Consider the following 17310-nt stretch of genomic DNA (forward strand, 5'->3'; position numbering starts at 1 on the left):
TGCCCGAATTGGGAATCTGTGTCAAAACTTTGTTAGGAATTATGTGATCCTTACTAGCTGGAAGTAAGGGAGATGTGGCATGAAGTTGTTTCTAGGAGTTGGACACATACCAAGTTTAGCTCAGTTCTGCGCATCTTTGAAATACCTATACAAACTTGTTCCTACATAGTAACTTGCATCTTTGAATGAGAATGTGCTTGCTTACAGCAACGTGCTATATGTTCTGAATGCCCGAATTGGGAATCTGTGTCAAAACTTTGTTAGGAATTATGTGATCCTTACTAGCTGGAAGTAAGGGAGATGGGGCATGAAGTTATTTCTAGGAGTTGGACACATACCAAGTTTAGCTCAGTTCTGGGCATCTTTGAAATACCTATACAAACTTGTTCGTACCTAGTAACTTGCAACTTTGAATGAGAATGTGCTTGCTTACAGCAACGTGCTATATGTTCTGAATGCCCGATTTGGGAATCTGTGTCAAAACTTTGTTAGGAATTATGTGATCCTTACTAGCTGGAAGTAAGGGAGATGGGGCATGAAGTTATTTCTTGGAGTTGGAGACATACCAAGTTTAGCTCAGTTCTGGGCATCTTTGAAATACCTATACAAACTTGTTCCTACATAGTAACTTGCAACTTTGAATGAGAATGTGCTTGCTTGCAGCAACGTGCTATATGTTCTGAATGCCCGATTTGGGAATCTGTGTCAAAACTTTGTTAGGAATTATGTGATCCTTACTAGCTGGAAGTAAGGGAGATGGAGCATGAAGTTATTTCTAGGAGTTGGAGACATACCAAGTTTAGCTCAGTTCTGGGCATCTTTGAAATACCTATACAAACTTGTTCCTACATAGTTACTTGCATCTTTGAATGAGAATCTGCTTGCTTACAGCAACGTGCTATATGTTCTGAATGCCCGAATTGGGAATATGTGTGAAATTTTTGTTAGGAATTATGTGATCCTTACTAGCTGGAAGTAAGGGAGATGGGGCATGAAGTTATTTCTAGGAGTTGGACACATACCAAGTTTAGCTCAGTTCTGGACATCTTTGAAATACCTATACAAACTTGTTCCTACATAGTAACTTGCAACTTTGAATGAGAATGTGCTTGCTTTCAGCAACGTGCTATATATTCTGAATGCCCGAATTGGGAATCTGTGTCAAAATTTGTTTGGAATTATGTGACCCTTACTAGCTGGAAGTAAGGGAGATGGGGCATGAAGTTATTTCTAGGAGTTGGACACATACCAAGTTTAGCTCAGTTCTGGGCATCTTTGAAATACCTATACAAACTTGTTCCTACATACTATCTTGCAACTTTGAATGAGAATGTGCTTGCTTACAGCAACGTGCTATATGTTCTGAATGCCCGAATTGGGAATCTGTGTCAAAACTTTGTTAGGAATTATGTGATCCTTACTAGCTGGAAGTAAGTGAGATGGGGCATGAAGTTATTTCTAGGAGTTGGACACATACCAAGTTTAGCTCAGTTCTGGGCATCTTTGAAATACCTATACAAACTTGTTCCTACATAGTAACTTGCAACTTTGAATGAGAATGTGCTTGCTTACAGCAACGTGCTATATGTTCTGAATGCCCGAATTGGGAATCTGTGTCAAAACTTTGTTAGGAATTATGTGATCCTTACTAGCTGGAAGTAAGGGAGATGGGGCATGAAGTTATTTCTAGGAGTTGGACACATACCAAGTTTAGCTCAGTTCTGGGCATCTTTGAAATACCTATACAAACTTGTTCCTACATAGTAACTTGCAACTTTGAATGAGAATGTGCTTGCTTACAGCAACGTGCTATATGTTCTGAATGCCCGAATTGGGAATCTGTGTCAAAACTTTGTTAGGAATTATGTGATCCTTACTAGCTGGAAGTAAGGGAGATGGGGCATGAAGTTATTTCTTGGAGTTGGACACATACCAAGTTTAGCTCAGTTCTGGGCATCTTTAAAATACCTATACAAACTTGTTCCTACATAGTAACTTGCAACTTTGAATGAGAATGTGCTTGCTTGCAGCAACGTGCTATATGTTCTGAATGCCCGATTTGGGAATCTGTGTCAAAACTTTGTTAGGAATTATGTGATCCTTACTAGCTGGAAGTAAGGGAGATGGAGCATGAAGTTATTTCTAGGAGTTGGAGACATACCAAGTTTAGCTCAGTTCTGGGCATCTTTGAAATACCTATACAAACTTGTTCCTACATAGTTACTTGCATCTTTGAATGAGAATCTGCTTGCTTACAGCAACGTGCTATATGTTCTGAATGCCCGAATTGGGAATATGTGTGAAATTTTTGTTAGGAATTATGTGATCCTTACTAGCTGGAAGTAAGGGAGATGGGGCATGAAGTTATTTCTAGGAGTTGGACACATACCAAGTTTAGCTCAGTTCTGGACATCTTTGAAATACCTATACAAACTTGTTCCTACATAGTAACTTGCAACTTTGAATGAGAATGTGCTTGCTTTCAGCAACGTGCTATATATTCTGAATGCCCGAATTGGGAATCTGTGTCAAAATTTGTTTGGAATTATGTGACCCTTACTAGCTGGAAGTAAGGGAGATGGGGCATGAATTATTTCTAGGAGTTGGACACATACCAAGTTTAGCTCAGTTCTGGGCATCTTTGAAATACCTATACAAACTTGTTCCTACATACTATCTTGCAACTTTGAATGAGAATGTGCTTGCTTACAGCAACGTGCTATATGTTCTGAATGCCCGAATTGGGAATCTGTGTCAAAACTTTGTTAGGAATTATGTGATCCTTACTAGCTGGAAGTAAGTGAGATGGGGCATGAAGTTATTTCTAGGAGTTGGACACATACCAAGTTTAGCTCAGTTCTGGGCATCTTTGAAATACCTATACAAACTTGTTCCTACATAGTAACTTGCAACTTTGAATGAGAATGTGCTTGCTTACAGCAACGTGCTATATGTTCTGAATGCCCGAATTGGGAATCTGTGTCAAAACTTTGTTAGGAATTATGTGATCCTTACTAGCTGGAAGTAAGGGAGATGGGGCATGAAGTTATTTCTTGGAGTTGGAGACATACCAAGTTAAGCTCAGTTCTGGGCATCTTTGAAATACCTATACAAACTTGTTCCTACATAGTAACTTGCATCTTTGAATGAGAATGTGCTTGCTTACAGCAACGTGCTATATGTTCTGAATGCCCGAATTGGGAATCTGTGTCAAAACTTTGTTAGGAATTATGTGATCCTTACTAGCTGGAAGTAAGGGAGATGTGGCATGAAGTTGTTTCTAGGAGTTGGACACATACCAAGTTTAGCTCTGTTTTGGGCATCTTTGAAATACCTATACAAACTTGTTCCTACATAGTAACTTGCAACTTTGAATGAAAATATGCTTGCTTACAGCAATGTGCTATATGTTCTGAATGCCCGAATTGGGAATCTGTGTCAAAACTTTGTTAGGAATTATGTGATCCTTACTAGCTGGAAGTAAGGGAGATGGGGCATGAAGTTATTTCTAGGAGTTGGACACATACCAAGTTTAGCTCAGTTCTGGGCATCTTTGAAATACCTATACAAACTTGTTCCTACATAGTAACTTGCAACTTTGAATGAGAATGTGCTTGCTTACAGCAACGTGCTATATGTTCTGAATGCCCGAATTGGGAATCTGTGTCAAAACTTTGTTAGGAATTATGTGATCCTTACTAGCTGGAAGTAAGGGAGATGGGGCATGAAGTTATTTCTTGGAGTTGGAGACATACCAAGTTTAGCTCAGTTCTGGGCATCTTTGAAATACCTATACAAACTTGTTCCTACATAGTAACTTGCATCTTTGAATGAGAATGTGCTTGCTTACAGCAACGTGCTATATGTTCTGAATGCCCGATTTGGGAATCTGTGTCAAAACTTTGTTAGGAATTATGTGATCCTTACTAGCTGGAAGTAAGGGAGATGGGGCATGAAGTTATTTCTAGGAGTTGGACACATACCAAGTTTAGCTCAGTTCTGGGCATCTTTGAAATACCTATACAAACTTGTTCCTACATAGTAACTTGCAACTTTGAATGAGAATGTGCTTGCTTACAGCAACGTGCTATATGTTCTGAATGCCCGAATTGGGAATCTGTGTCAAAACTTTGTTAGGAATTATGTGATCCTTACTAGCTGGAAGTAAGGGAGATGGGGCATGAAGTTATTTCTAGGAGTTGGACACATACCAAGTTTAGCTCAGTTCTGGGCATCTTTGAAATACCTATACAAACTTGTTCCTACATAGTAACTTGCAACTTTGAATGAGAATGTGCTTGCTTACAGCAACGTGCTATATGTTCTGAATGCCCGATTTGGGAATCTGTGTCAAAACTTTGTTAGGAATTATGTGATCCTTACTAGCTGGAAGTAAGGGAGATGGGGCATGAAGTTATTTCTTGGAGTTGGAGACATACCAAGTTTAGCTCAGTTCTGGGCATCTTTGAAATACCTATACAAACTTGTTCCTACATAGTAACTTGCAACTTTGAATGAGAATGTGCTTGCTTGCAGCAACGTGCTATATGTTCTGAATGCCCGATTTGGGAATCTGTGTCAAAACTTTGTTAGGAATTATGTGATCCTTACTAGCTGGAAGTAAGGGAGATGGAGCATGAAGTTATTTCTAGGAGTTGGAGACATACCAAGTTTAGCTCAGTTCTGGGCATCTTTGAAATACCTATACAAACTTGTTCCTACATAGTTACTTGCATCTTTGAATGAGAATCTGCTTGCTTACAGCAACGTGCTATATGTTCTGAATGCCCGAATTGGGAATATGTGTGAAATTTTTGTTAGGAATTATGTGATCCTTACTAGCTGGAAGTAAGGGAGATGGGGCATGAAGTTATTTCTAGGAGTTGGACACATACCAAGTTTAGCTCAGTTCTGGACATCTTTGAAATACCTATACAAACTTGTTCCTACATAGTAACTTGCAACTTTGAATGAGAATGTGCTTGCTTTCAGCAACGTGCTATATATTCTGAATGCCCGAATTGGGAATCTGTGTCAAAATTTGTTTGGAATTATGTGACCCTTACTAGCTGGAAGTAAGGGAGATGGGGCATGAAGTTATTTCTAGGAGTTGGACACATACCAAGTTTAGCTCAGTTCTGGGCATCTTTGAAATACCTATACAAACTTGTTCCTACATACTATCTTGCAACTTTGAATGAGAATGTGCTTGCTTACAGCAACGTGCTATATGTTCTGAATGCCCGAATTGGGAATCTGTGTCAAAACTTTGTTAGGAATTATGTGATCCTTACTAGCTGGAAGTAAGTGAGATGGGGCATGAAGTTATTTCTAGGAGTTGGACACATACCAAGTTTAGCTCAGTTCTGGGCATCTTTGAAATACCTATACAAACTTGTTCCTACATAGTAACTTGCAACTTTGAATGAGAATGTGCTTGCTTACAGCAACGTGCTATATGTTCTGAATGCCCGAATTGGGAATCTGTGTCAAAACTTTGTTAGGAATTATGTGATCCTTACTAGCTGGAAGTAAGGGAGATGGGGCATGAAGTTATTTCTAGGAGTTGGACACATACCAAGTTTAGCTCAGTTCTGGGCATCTTTGAAATACCTATACAAACTTGTTCCTACATAGTAACTTGCAACTTTGAATGAGAATGTGCTTGCTTACAGCAACGTGCTATATGATCTGAATGCCCGAATTGGGAATCTGTGTCAAAACTTTGTTAGGAATTATGTGATCCTTACTAGCTGGAAGTAAGGGAGATGGGGCATGAAGTTATTTCTTGGAGTTGGACACATACCAAGTTTAGCTCAGTTCTGGGCATCTTTAAAATACCTATACAAACTTGTTCCTACATAGTAACTTGCAACTTTGAATGAGAATGTGCTTGCTTGCAGCAACGTGCTATATGTTCTGAATGCCCGATTTGGGAATCTGTGTCAAAACTTTGTTAGGAATTATGTGATCCTTACTAGCTGGAAGTAAGGGAGATGGAGCATGAAGTTATTTCTAGGAGTTGGAGACATACCAAGTTTAGCTCAGTTCTGGGCATCTTTGAAATACCTATACAAACTTGTTCCTACATAGTTACTTGCATCTTTGAATGAGAATCTGCTTGCTTACAGCAACGTGCTATATGTTCTGAATGCCCGAATTGGGAATATGTGTGAAATTTTTGTTAGGAATTATGTGATCCTTACTAGCTGGAAGTAAGGGAGATGGGGCATGAAGTTATTTCTAGGAGTTGGACACATACCAAGTTTAGCTCAGTTCTGGACATCTTTGAAATACCTATACAAACTTGTTCCTACATAGTAACTTGCAACTTTGAATGAGAATGTGCTTGCTTTCAGCAACGTGCTATATATTCTGAATGCCCGAATTGGGAATCTGTGTCAAAATTTGTTTGGAATTATGTGACCCTTACTAGCTGGAAGTAAGGGAGATGGGGCATGAATTATTTCTAGGAGTTGGACACATACCAAGTTTAGCTCAGTTCTGGGCATCTTTGAAATACCTATACAAACTTGTTCCTACATACTATCTTGCAACTTTGAATGAGAATGTGCTTGCTTACAGCAACGTGCTATATGTTCTGAATGCCCGAATTGGGAATCTGTGTCAAAACTTTGTTAGGAATTATGTGATCCTTACTAGCTGGAAGTAAGGGAGATGGGGCATGAAGTTATTTCTAGGAGTTGGACACATACCAAGTTTAGCTCAGTTCTGGGCATCTTTGAAATACCTATACAAACTTGTTCCTACATAGTAACTTGCAACTTTGAATGAGAATGTGCTTGCTTACAGCAACGTGCTATATGTTCTGAATGCCCGAATTGGGAATCTGTGTCAAAACTTTGTTAGGAATTATGTGATCCTTACTAGCTGGAAGTAAGGGAGATGGGGCATGAAGTTATTTCTAGGAGTTGGACACATACCAAGTTTAGCTCAGTTCTGGGCATCTTTGAAATACCTATACAAACTTGTTCCTACATAGTAACTTGCAACTTTGAATGAGAATGTGCTTGCTTACAGCAACGTGCTATATGTTCTGAATGCCCGAATTGGGAATCTGTGTCAAAACTTTGTTAGGAATTATGTGATCCTTACTAGCTGGAAGTAAGGGAGATGGGGCATGAAGTTATTTCTTGGAGTTGGAGACATACCAAGTTTAGCTCAGTTCTGGGCATCTTTGAAATACCTATACAAACTTGTTCCTACATAGTAACTTGCATCTTTGAATGAGAATCTGCTTGCTTACAGCAACGTGCTATATGTTCTGAATGCCCGAATTGGGAATCTGTGTCAAAACTTTGTTAGTAATTATGTGATCCTTACTAGCTGGAAGTAAGGGAGATGGGGCATGAAGTTGTTTCTAGGAGTTGGACAAATACCAAGTTTAGCTCAGTTCTGGGCATCTTTGAAATACCTATACAAACTTGTTCCTACATAGTAACTTGCATCTTTGAATGAGAATGTGCTTGCTTGCAGCAACGTGCTATATGTTCTGAATGGCCGATTTGGGAATCTGTGTCAAAACTTTGTTAGGAATTATGTGATCCTTACTAGCTGGAAGTAAGGGAGATGGAGCATGAAGTTATTTCTAGGAGTTGGACACATACCATGTTTAGCTCAGTTCTGGGCATCTTTGAAATACCTATACAAACTTGTTCCTACATAGTAACTTGCATCTTTGAATGAGAATCTGCTTGCTTACAGCAACGTGCTATATGTTCTGAATGCCCGAATTGGGAATCTGTGTCAAAACTTTGTTAGGAATTATGTGATCCTTACTAGCTGGAAGTAAGGGAGATGTGGCATGAAGTTGTTTCTAGGAGTTGGACACATACCAAGTTTAGCTCAGTTTTGGGCATCTTTGAAATACCTATACAAACTTGTTCCTACATAGTAACTTGCAACTTTGAATGAAAATATGCTTGCTTACAGCAATGTGCTATATGTTCTGAATGCCCGAATTGGGAATCTGTGTCAAAACTTTGTTAGGAATTATGTGATCCTTACTAGCTGGAAGTAAGGGAGATGGGGCATGAAGTTATTTCTAGGAGTTGGACACATACCAAGTTTAGCTCAGTTCTGGGCATCTTTGAAATACCTATACAAACTTGTTCCTACATAGTAACTTGCAACTTTGAATGAGAATGTGCTTGCTTACAGCAACGTGCTATATGTTCTGAATGCCCGAATTGGGAATCTGTGTCAAAACTTTGTTAGGAATTATGTGATCCTTACTAGCTGGAAGTAAGGGAGATGGGGCATGAAGTTATTTCTTGGAGTTGGAGACATACCAAGTTTAGCTCAGTTCTGGGCATCTTTGAAATACCTATACAAACTTGTTCCTACATAGTAACTTGCATCTTTGAATGAGAATGTGCTTGCTTACAGCAACGTGCTATATGTTCTGAATGCCCGAATTGGGAATCTGTGTCAAAACTTTGTTAGGAATTATGTGATCCTTACTAGCTGGAAGTAAGGGAGATGGGGCATGAAGTTATTTCTAGGAGTTGGACACATACCAAGTTTAGCTCAGTTCTGGGCATCTTTGAAATACCTATACAAACTTGTTCCTACATAGTAACTTGCAACTTTGAATGAGAATGTGCTTGCTTACATCAACGTGCTATATGTTCTGAATGCCCGAATTGGGAATCTGTGTCAAAACTTTGTTAGGAATTATGTGATCCTTACTAGCTGGAAGTAAGGGAGATGGGGCATGAAGTTATTTCTTGGAGTTGGACACATACCAAGTTTAGCTCAGTTCTGGGCATCTTTGAAATACCTATACAAACTTGTTCCTACATAGTAACTTGCAACTTTGAATGAGAATGTGCTTGCTTACAGCAACGTGCTATATGTTCTGAATGCCCGAATTGGGAATCTGTGTCAAAACTTTGTTAGGAATGATGTGATCCTTACTAGCTGGAAGTAAGGGAGATGGGGCATGAAGTTATTTCTAGGAGTTGGACACATACCAAGTTTAGCTCAGTTCTGTGCATCTTTGAAATACCTATACAAACTTGTTCCTACATAGTAACTTGCATCTTTGAATGAGAATGTGCTTGCTTACAGCAACGTGCTATATGTTCTGAATGCCCGAATTGGGAATCTGTGTCAAAACTTTGTTAGGAATTATGTCATCCTTACTAGCTGGAAGTAAGGGAGATGGGGCATGAAGTTATTTCTAGGAGTTGGACACATACCAAGTTTAGCTCAGTTCTGGGCATCTTTGAAATACCTATACAAACTTGTTCCTACATAGTAACTTGCAACTTTGAATGAGAATGTGCTTGCTTGCAGCAACGTGCCATATGTTCTGAATGCCCGATTTGGGAATCTGTGTCAAAACTTTGTTAGGAATTATGTGATCCTTACTAGCTGGAAGTAAGGGAGATGGAGCATGAAGTTATTTCTCCGAGTTGGAGACATACCAAGTTTAGCTCAGTTCTGGGCATCTTTGAAATACCTATACAAACTTGTTCCTACATAGTAACTTGCATCTTTGAATGAGAATGTGCTTGCTTACAGCAACGTGCTATATGTTCTGAATGCCCGAATTGGGAATCTGTGTCAAAACTTTGTTAGGAATTATGTGATCCTTACTAGCTGGAAGTAAGGGAGATGGGGCATGAAGTTATTTCTAGAGGTTGGAGACATACAACGTTTAGCTCAGTTCTGGGCATCTTTGAAATACCTATACAAACTTGTTCCTACAAAGTAACTTGCATCTTTGAATGAGAATCTGCTTGCTTACAGCAACGTGCTATATGTTCTGAGTGCCCGAATTGGGAATCTGTGTCAAAACTTTGTTAGGAATTATGTGATCCTTACTAGCTGGAAGTAAGGGAGATGGGGCATGAAGTTATTTCTAGGAGTTGGACACATACCAAGTTTAGCTCAGTTCTGGGCATCTTTGAAATACCTATACAAACTTGTTCCTACATAGTAACTTGCAACTTTGAATGAAAATGTGCTTGCTTACAGCAACGTGCTATATGTTCTGAATGCCGAATCGGGAATCTATGTCAAAACTTTGTTAGGAATTATGTGATCCTTACTAGCTGGAAGTAAGGGAGATGGGGCATGAAGTTATTTCTAGGAGTTGGACACATACCAAGTTTAGCTCAGTTCTGGGCATCTTTGAAATACCTATACAAACTTGTTCCTACATAGTAACTTGCAACTTTGAATGAAAATGTGCTTGCTTACAGCAACGTGCTATATGTTCTGAATGCCGAATTGGGAATCTGTGTCAAAACTTTGTTAGGAATTATGTGATCCTTACTAGCTGGAAGTAAGGGAGATGGGGCATGAAGTTATTTCTAGGAGTTGGACACATACCAAGTTTAGCTCAGTTCTGGGCATCTTTGAAATACCTATACAAACTTGTTCCTACATAGTAACTTGCAACTTTGAATGAGAATGTGCTTGCTTACAGCAACGTGCTATATGTTCTGAATGCCCGAATTGGGAATCTGTGTCAAAACTTTGTTAGGAATTATGTGATCCTTACTAGCTGGAAGTAAGGGAGATGGGGAATGAAGTTATTTCTAGGAGTTGGACACATACCAAGTTTAGCTCAGTTCTGGGCATCTTTGAAATACCTATACAAACTTGTTCCTACATAGTAACTTGCAACTTTGAATGAGAATGTGCTTGCTTACAGCAACGTGCTATATGTTCTGAATGCCCGAATTGGGAATCTGTGTCAAAACTTTGTTAGGAATTATGTGATCCTTACTAGCTGGAAGTAAGGGAGATGGGGCATGAAGTTATTTCTAGGAGTTGGACACATACCAAGTTTAGCTCAGTTCTGGGCATCTTTGAAATACCTATACAAACTTGTTCCTACATAGTAACTTGCAACTTTGAATGAGAATGTGCTTGCTTACAGCAACGTGCTATATGTTCTGAATGCCCGAATTGGGAATCTGTGTCAAAACTTTGTTAGGAATTATGTGATCCTTACTAGCTGGAAGTAAGGGAGATGGGTCATGAAGTTATTTCTTGGACTTGGACACATACCAAGTTTAGCTCAGTTCTGGGCATCTTTGAAATACCTATACAAACTTGTTCCTACATAGTAACTTGCAACTTTGAATGAGAATGTGCTTGCTTGCAGCAACGTGCTATATGTTCTGAATGTCCGATTTGGGAATCTGTGTCAAAACTTTGTTAGGAATTATGTGATCCTTACTAGCTGGAAGTAAGGGAGATGGAGCATGAAGTTATTTCTAGGAGTTGGAGACATACCAAGTTTAGCTCAGTTCTGGGCATCTTTGAAATACCTATACAAACTTGTTCCTACATAGTAACTTGCAACTTTGAATGAGAATGTGCTTGCTTACAGCAACGTGCTATATGTTCTGAATGCCCGAATTGGGAATCTGTGTCAAAACTTTGTTAGGAATTATGTGATCCTTACTAGCTGGAAGTAAGGGAGATGGGGCATGAAGTTATTTCTTGGAGTTGGAGACATACCAAGTTTAGCTCAGTTCTGGGCATCTTTGAAATACCTATACAAACTTGTTCCTACATAGTAACTTGCATCTTTGAATGAGAATGTGCTTGCTTACAGCAACGTGCTATATGTTCTGAATGCCCGAATTGGGAATCTGTGTCAAAACTTTGTTAGGAATTATGTGATCCTTACTAGCTGGAAGTAAGGGAGATGGGGCATGAAGTTATTTCTAGGAGTTGGACACATACCAAGTTTAGCTCAGTTCTGGGCATCTTTGAAATACCTATACAAACTTGTTCCTACATAGTAACTTGCAACTTTGAATGAGAATGTGCTTGCTTACAGCAACGTGCTATATGTTCTGAATGCCCGAATTGGGAATCTGTGTCAAAACTTTGTTAGGAATTATGTGATCCTTACTAGCTGGAAGTAAGGGAGATGGGGCATGAAGTTATTTCTAGGAGTTGGACACATACCAAGTTTAGCTCAGTTCTGGGCATCTTTGAAATACCTATACAAACTTGTTCCTACATAGTAACTTGCAACTTTGAATGAGAATGTGCTTGCTTACATCAACGTGCTATATGTTCTGAATGCCCGAATTGGGAATCTGTGTCAAAACTTTGTTAGGAATTATGTGATCCTTACTAGCTGGAAGTAAGGGAGATGGGGCATGAAGTTATTTCTTGGAGTTGGACACATACCAAGTTTAGCTCAGTTCTGGGCATCTTTGAAATACCTATACAAACTTGTTCCTACATAGTAACTTGCAACTTTGAATGAGAATGTGCTTGCTTGCAGCAACGTGCTATATGTTCTGAATGCCCGAATTGGGAATCTGTGTCAAAACTTTGTTAGGAATTATGTGATCCTTACTAGCTGGAAGTAAGGGAGATGGGGCATGAAGTTATTTCTTGGAGTTGGAGACATCCCAAGTTTAGCTCAGTTCTGGGCATCTTTGAAATACCTATACAAACTTGTTCCTACATAGTAACTTGCATCTTTGAATGAGAATGTGCTTGCTTACAGCAACGTGCTATATGTTCTGAATGCCCGAATTGGCAATCTGTGTCAAAACTTTGTTAGGAATTATGTGATCCTTACTAGCTGGAAGTAAGGGAGATGGGGCATGAAGTTATTTCTAGGAGTTGGACACATACCAAGTTTAGCTCAGTTCTGGGCATCTTTGAAATACCTATACAAACTTGTTCCTACATAGTAACTTGCAACTTTGAATGAGAATGTGCTTGCTTACAGCAACGTGCTATATGTTCTGAATGCCCGAATTGGTAATCTGTGTCAAAACTTTGTTAGGAATTATGTGATCCTTACTAGCTGGAAGTAAGGGAGATGGGGCATGAAGTTATTTCTAGGAGTTGGACACATACCAAGTTTAGCTCAGTTCTGTGCATCTTTGAAATACCTATACAAACTTGTTCCTACATAGTAACTTGCATCTTTGAATGAGAATGTGCTTGCTTACAGCAACGTGCTATATGTTCTGAATGCCCGAATTGGCAATCTGTGTCAAAACTTTGTTAGGAATTATGTGATCCTTACTAGCTGGAAGTAAGGGAGATGGGGCATGAAGTTATTTCTAGGAGTTGGACACATACCAAGTTTAGCTCAGTTCTGGGCATCTTTGAAATACCTATACAAACTTGTTCCTACATAGTAACTTGCAACTTTGAATGAGAATGTGCTTGCTTACAGCAACGTGCTATATGTTCTGAATGCCCGAATTGGGAATCTGTGTCAAAACTTTGTTAGGAATTATGTGATCCTTACTAGCTGGAAGTAAGGGAGATGGGGCATGAAGTTATTTCTAGGAGTTGGACACATACCAAGTTTAGCTCAGTTCTGGGCATCTTTGAAATACCTATACAAACTTGTTCCTACATAGTAACTTGCAACTTTGAATGAGAATGTGCTTGCTTACATCAACGTGCTATATGTTCTGAATGCCCGAATTGGGAATCTGTGTCAAAACTTTGTTAGGAATTATGTGATCCTTACTAGCTGGAAGTAAGGGAGATGGGGCATGAAGTTATTTCTTGGAGTTGGACACATACCAAGTTTAGCTCAGTTCTGGGCATCTTTGAAATACCTATACAAACTTGTTCCTACATAGTAACTTGCAACTTTGAATGAGAATGTGCTTGCTTGCAGCAACGTGCTATATGTTCTGAATGCCCGAATTGGGAATCTGTGTCCAAACTTTGTTAGGAATTATGTGATCCTTACTAGCTGGAAGTAAGGGAGATGGGGCATGAAGTTATTTCTTGGAGTTGGAGACATCCCAAGTTTAGCTCAGTTCTGGGCATCTTTGAAATACCTATACAAACTTGTTCCTACATAGTAACTTGCATCTTTGAATGAGAATGTTCTTGCTTACAGCAACGTGCTATATGTTCTGAATGCCCGAATTGGCAATCTGTGTCAAAACTTTGTTAGGAATTATGTGATCCTTACTAGCTGGAAGTAAGGGAGATGGGGCATGAAGTTATTTCTAGGAGTTGGACACATACCAAGTTTAGCTCAGTTCTGGGCATCTTTGAAATACCTATACAAACTTGTTCCTACATAGTAACTTGCAACTTTGAATGAGAATGTGCTTGCTTACAGCAACGTGCTATATGTTCTGAATGCCCGAATTGGTAATCTGTGTCAAAACTTTGTTAGGAATTATGTGATCCTTACTAGCTGGAAGTAAGGGAGATGGGGCATGAAGTTATTTCTAGGAGTTGGACACATACCAAGTTTAGCTCACTTCTGTGCATCTTTGAAATACCTATACAAACTTGTTCCTACATAGTAACTTGCATCTTTGAATGAGAATGTGCTTGCTTACAGCAACGTGCTATATGTTCTGAATGCCCGAATTGGCAATCTGTGTCAAAACTTTGTTAGGAATTATGTGATCCTTACTAGCTGGAAGTAAGGGAGATGGGGCATGAAGTTATTTCTAGGAGTTGGACACATACCAAGTTTAGCTCAGTTCTGGGCATCTTTGAAATACCTATACAAACTTGTTCCTACATAGTAACTTGCAACTTTGAATGAGAATGTGCTTGCTTGCAGCAACGTGCTATATGTTTTGAATGCCCGATTTGGGAATCTGTGTCAAAACTTTGTTAGGAATTATGTGATCCTTACTAGCTGGAAGTAAGGGAGATGGAGCATGAAGTTATTTCTAGGAGTTGGAGACATACCAAGTTTAGCTCAGTTCTGGGCATCTTTGAAATACCTATACAAACTTGTTCCTACATAGTAACTTGCATCTTTGAATGAGAATGTGCTTGCTTACAGCAACGTGCTATATGTTCTGAAGGCCCGAATTGGCAATCTGTGTCAAAACTTTGTTAGGAATTATGTGATCCTTACTAGCTGAAGGTAAGGGAGATGGGGCATGAAGTTATTTCTAGGAGTTGGACACATACCAAGTTTAGCTCAGTTCTTGGCATCTTTGAAATACCTATACAAACTTGTTCCTACATAGTAACTTGCATCTTTGAATGAGAATGTGCTTGCTTACAGCAACGTGCTATATGTTCTGAATGCCCGAATTGGGAATCTGTGTCAAAACTTTGTTAGGAATTATGTGATCCTTACTAGCTGGAAGTAAGGGAGATGGGGCATGAAGTTATTTCTAGGAGTTGGTCACATACCAAGTTTAGCTCAGTTCTGGGCATCTTTGAAATACCTATACAAACTTGTTCCTACATAGTAACTTGCAACTTTGAATGAAAATGTGCTTGCTTACAGCAACGTGCTATATGTTCTGAATGCCGAATTGGGAATCTGTGTCAAAACTTTGTTAGGAATTATGTGATCCTTACTAGCTGGAAGTAAGGGAGATGGAGCATGAAGTTATTTCTAGGAGTTGGACACATACCAAGTTTAGCTCAGTTCTGGGCATCTTTGAAATACCTATACAAACTTGTTCCTACATGGTAACTTGCAACTTGAATGAAAATGTGCTTGCTTACAGCAACGTGCTATATGTTCTGAAAGCCCGAATTGGGCATCTGTGTCAAAACTTTGTTAGGAATTATGTGATCCTTACTAGCTGGAAGTAAGGGAGATGGGGCATGAAGTTATTTCTAGGAGTTGGACACATACCAAGTTTAGCTCAGTTCTGGGCATCTTTGAAATACCTATACAAACTTGTTCCTACATAGTAACTTGCAACTTTGAATGAGAATGTGCTTGCTTACAGCAACGTGCTATATGTTCTGAATGCCCGATTTGGGAATCTGTGTCAAAACTTTGTTAGGAATTATGTGATCCTTACTAGTTGGAAGTAAGGGAGATGGGGCATGAAGTTATTTCTTGGAGTTGGACACATACCAAGTTTAGCTCAGTTCTGGGCATCTTTGAAATACCTATACAAACTTGTTCCTACATAGTAACTTGCATCTTTGAATGAGAATGTGCTTGCTTACAGCAACGTGCTATATGTTCTGAATGCCCGAATTGGCAATCTGTGTCAATACTTTGTTAGGAATTATGTGATCCTTACTAGCTGGAAGTAAGGGAGATGGGGCATGAAGTTATTTCTAGGAGTTGGACACATACCAAGTTTAGCTCAGTTCTGGGCATCTTTGAAATACCTATACAAACTTGTTCCTACATAGTAACTTGCATCTTTGAATGAGAATGTGCTTGCTTACAGCAACGTGCTATATGTTCTGAATGCCCGAATTGGCAATCTGTGTCAAAACTTTGTTAGGAATTATGTGATCCTTACTAGCTGGAAGTAAGGGAGATGGGGCATGAAGTTATTTCTAGGAGTTGGACACATACCAAGTTTAGCTCAGTTCTGGGCATCTTTGAAAAACCAATACAAACTTGTTCCTACATAGTAACTTGCAACTTTGAATGAAAATGTGCTTGCTTACAGCAACGTGCTATGTGTTCTGAATGCCCGAATTGGGAATCTGTGTCAAAACTTTGTTAGGAATGATGTGATCCTTACTAGCTGGAAGTAAGGGAGATGGGGCATGAAGTTATTTCTAGGAGTTGGACACATACCAAGTTTAGCTCAGTTCTGTGCATCTTTGAAATACCTATACAAACTTGTTCCTACATAGTAACTTGCATCTTTGAATGAGAATGTGCTTGCTTACAGCAACGTGCTATATGTTCTGAATGCCCGAATTGGCAATCTGTGTCAAAACTTGTTAGGAATTATGTGATCCTTACTAGCTGGAAGTAAGTGTGATGGGGCATGAAGTTATTTCTAGGAGTTGGACACATACCAAGTTTAGCTCAGTTCTGGGCATCTTTGAAATACCTATACAAACTTGTTCCTACATAGTAACTTGCAACTTTGAATGAGAATGTGCTTGCTTGCAGCAACGTGCTGTATGATCTGAATGCCCGATTTGGGAATCTGTGTCAAAACTTTGTTAGGAATTATGTGATCCTTACTAGCTGGAAGTAAGGGAGATGGAGCATGAAGTTATTCCTAGGAGTTGGAGACATACCAAGTTTAGCTCAGTTCTGGGCATCTTTGAAAAACCTATACAAACTTGTTCCTACATAGTAACTTGCATCTTTTAATGAGAATGTGCTTGCTTACAGCAACGTGCTATATGTTCTAAATGCCCGAATTGGCAATCTGTGTCAAAACTTTGTTAGGAATTATGTGATCCTTACTAGCTGGAAGTAAGGGAGATGGGGCATGAAGTTATTTCTTGGAGTTGGAGACATACCAAGTTTAGCTCAGTTCTGGGCATCTTTGAAATACCTATACAAACTTGTTCCTACATAGTAACTTGCATCTTTGAATGAGAATGTGCTTGCTTACAGCAACGTGCTATATG

Source organism: Diceros bicornis, chromosome 39 (assembly GCF_020826845.1).
Source record: "Diceros bicornis minor isolate mBicDic1 chromosome 39, mDicBic1.mat.cur, whole genome shotgun sequence".
In the NCBI taxonomy this organism is placed as follows: domain Eukaryota; kingdom Metazoa; phylum Chordata; class Mammalia; order Perissodactyla; family Rhinocerotidae; genus Diceros; species Diceros bicornis.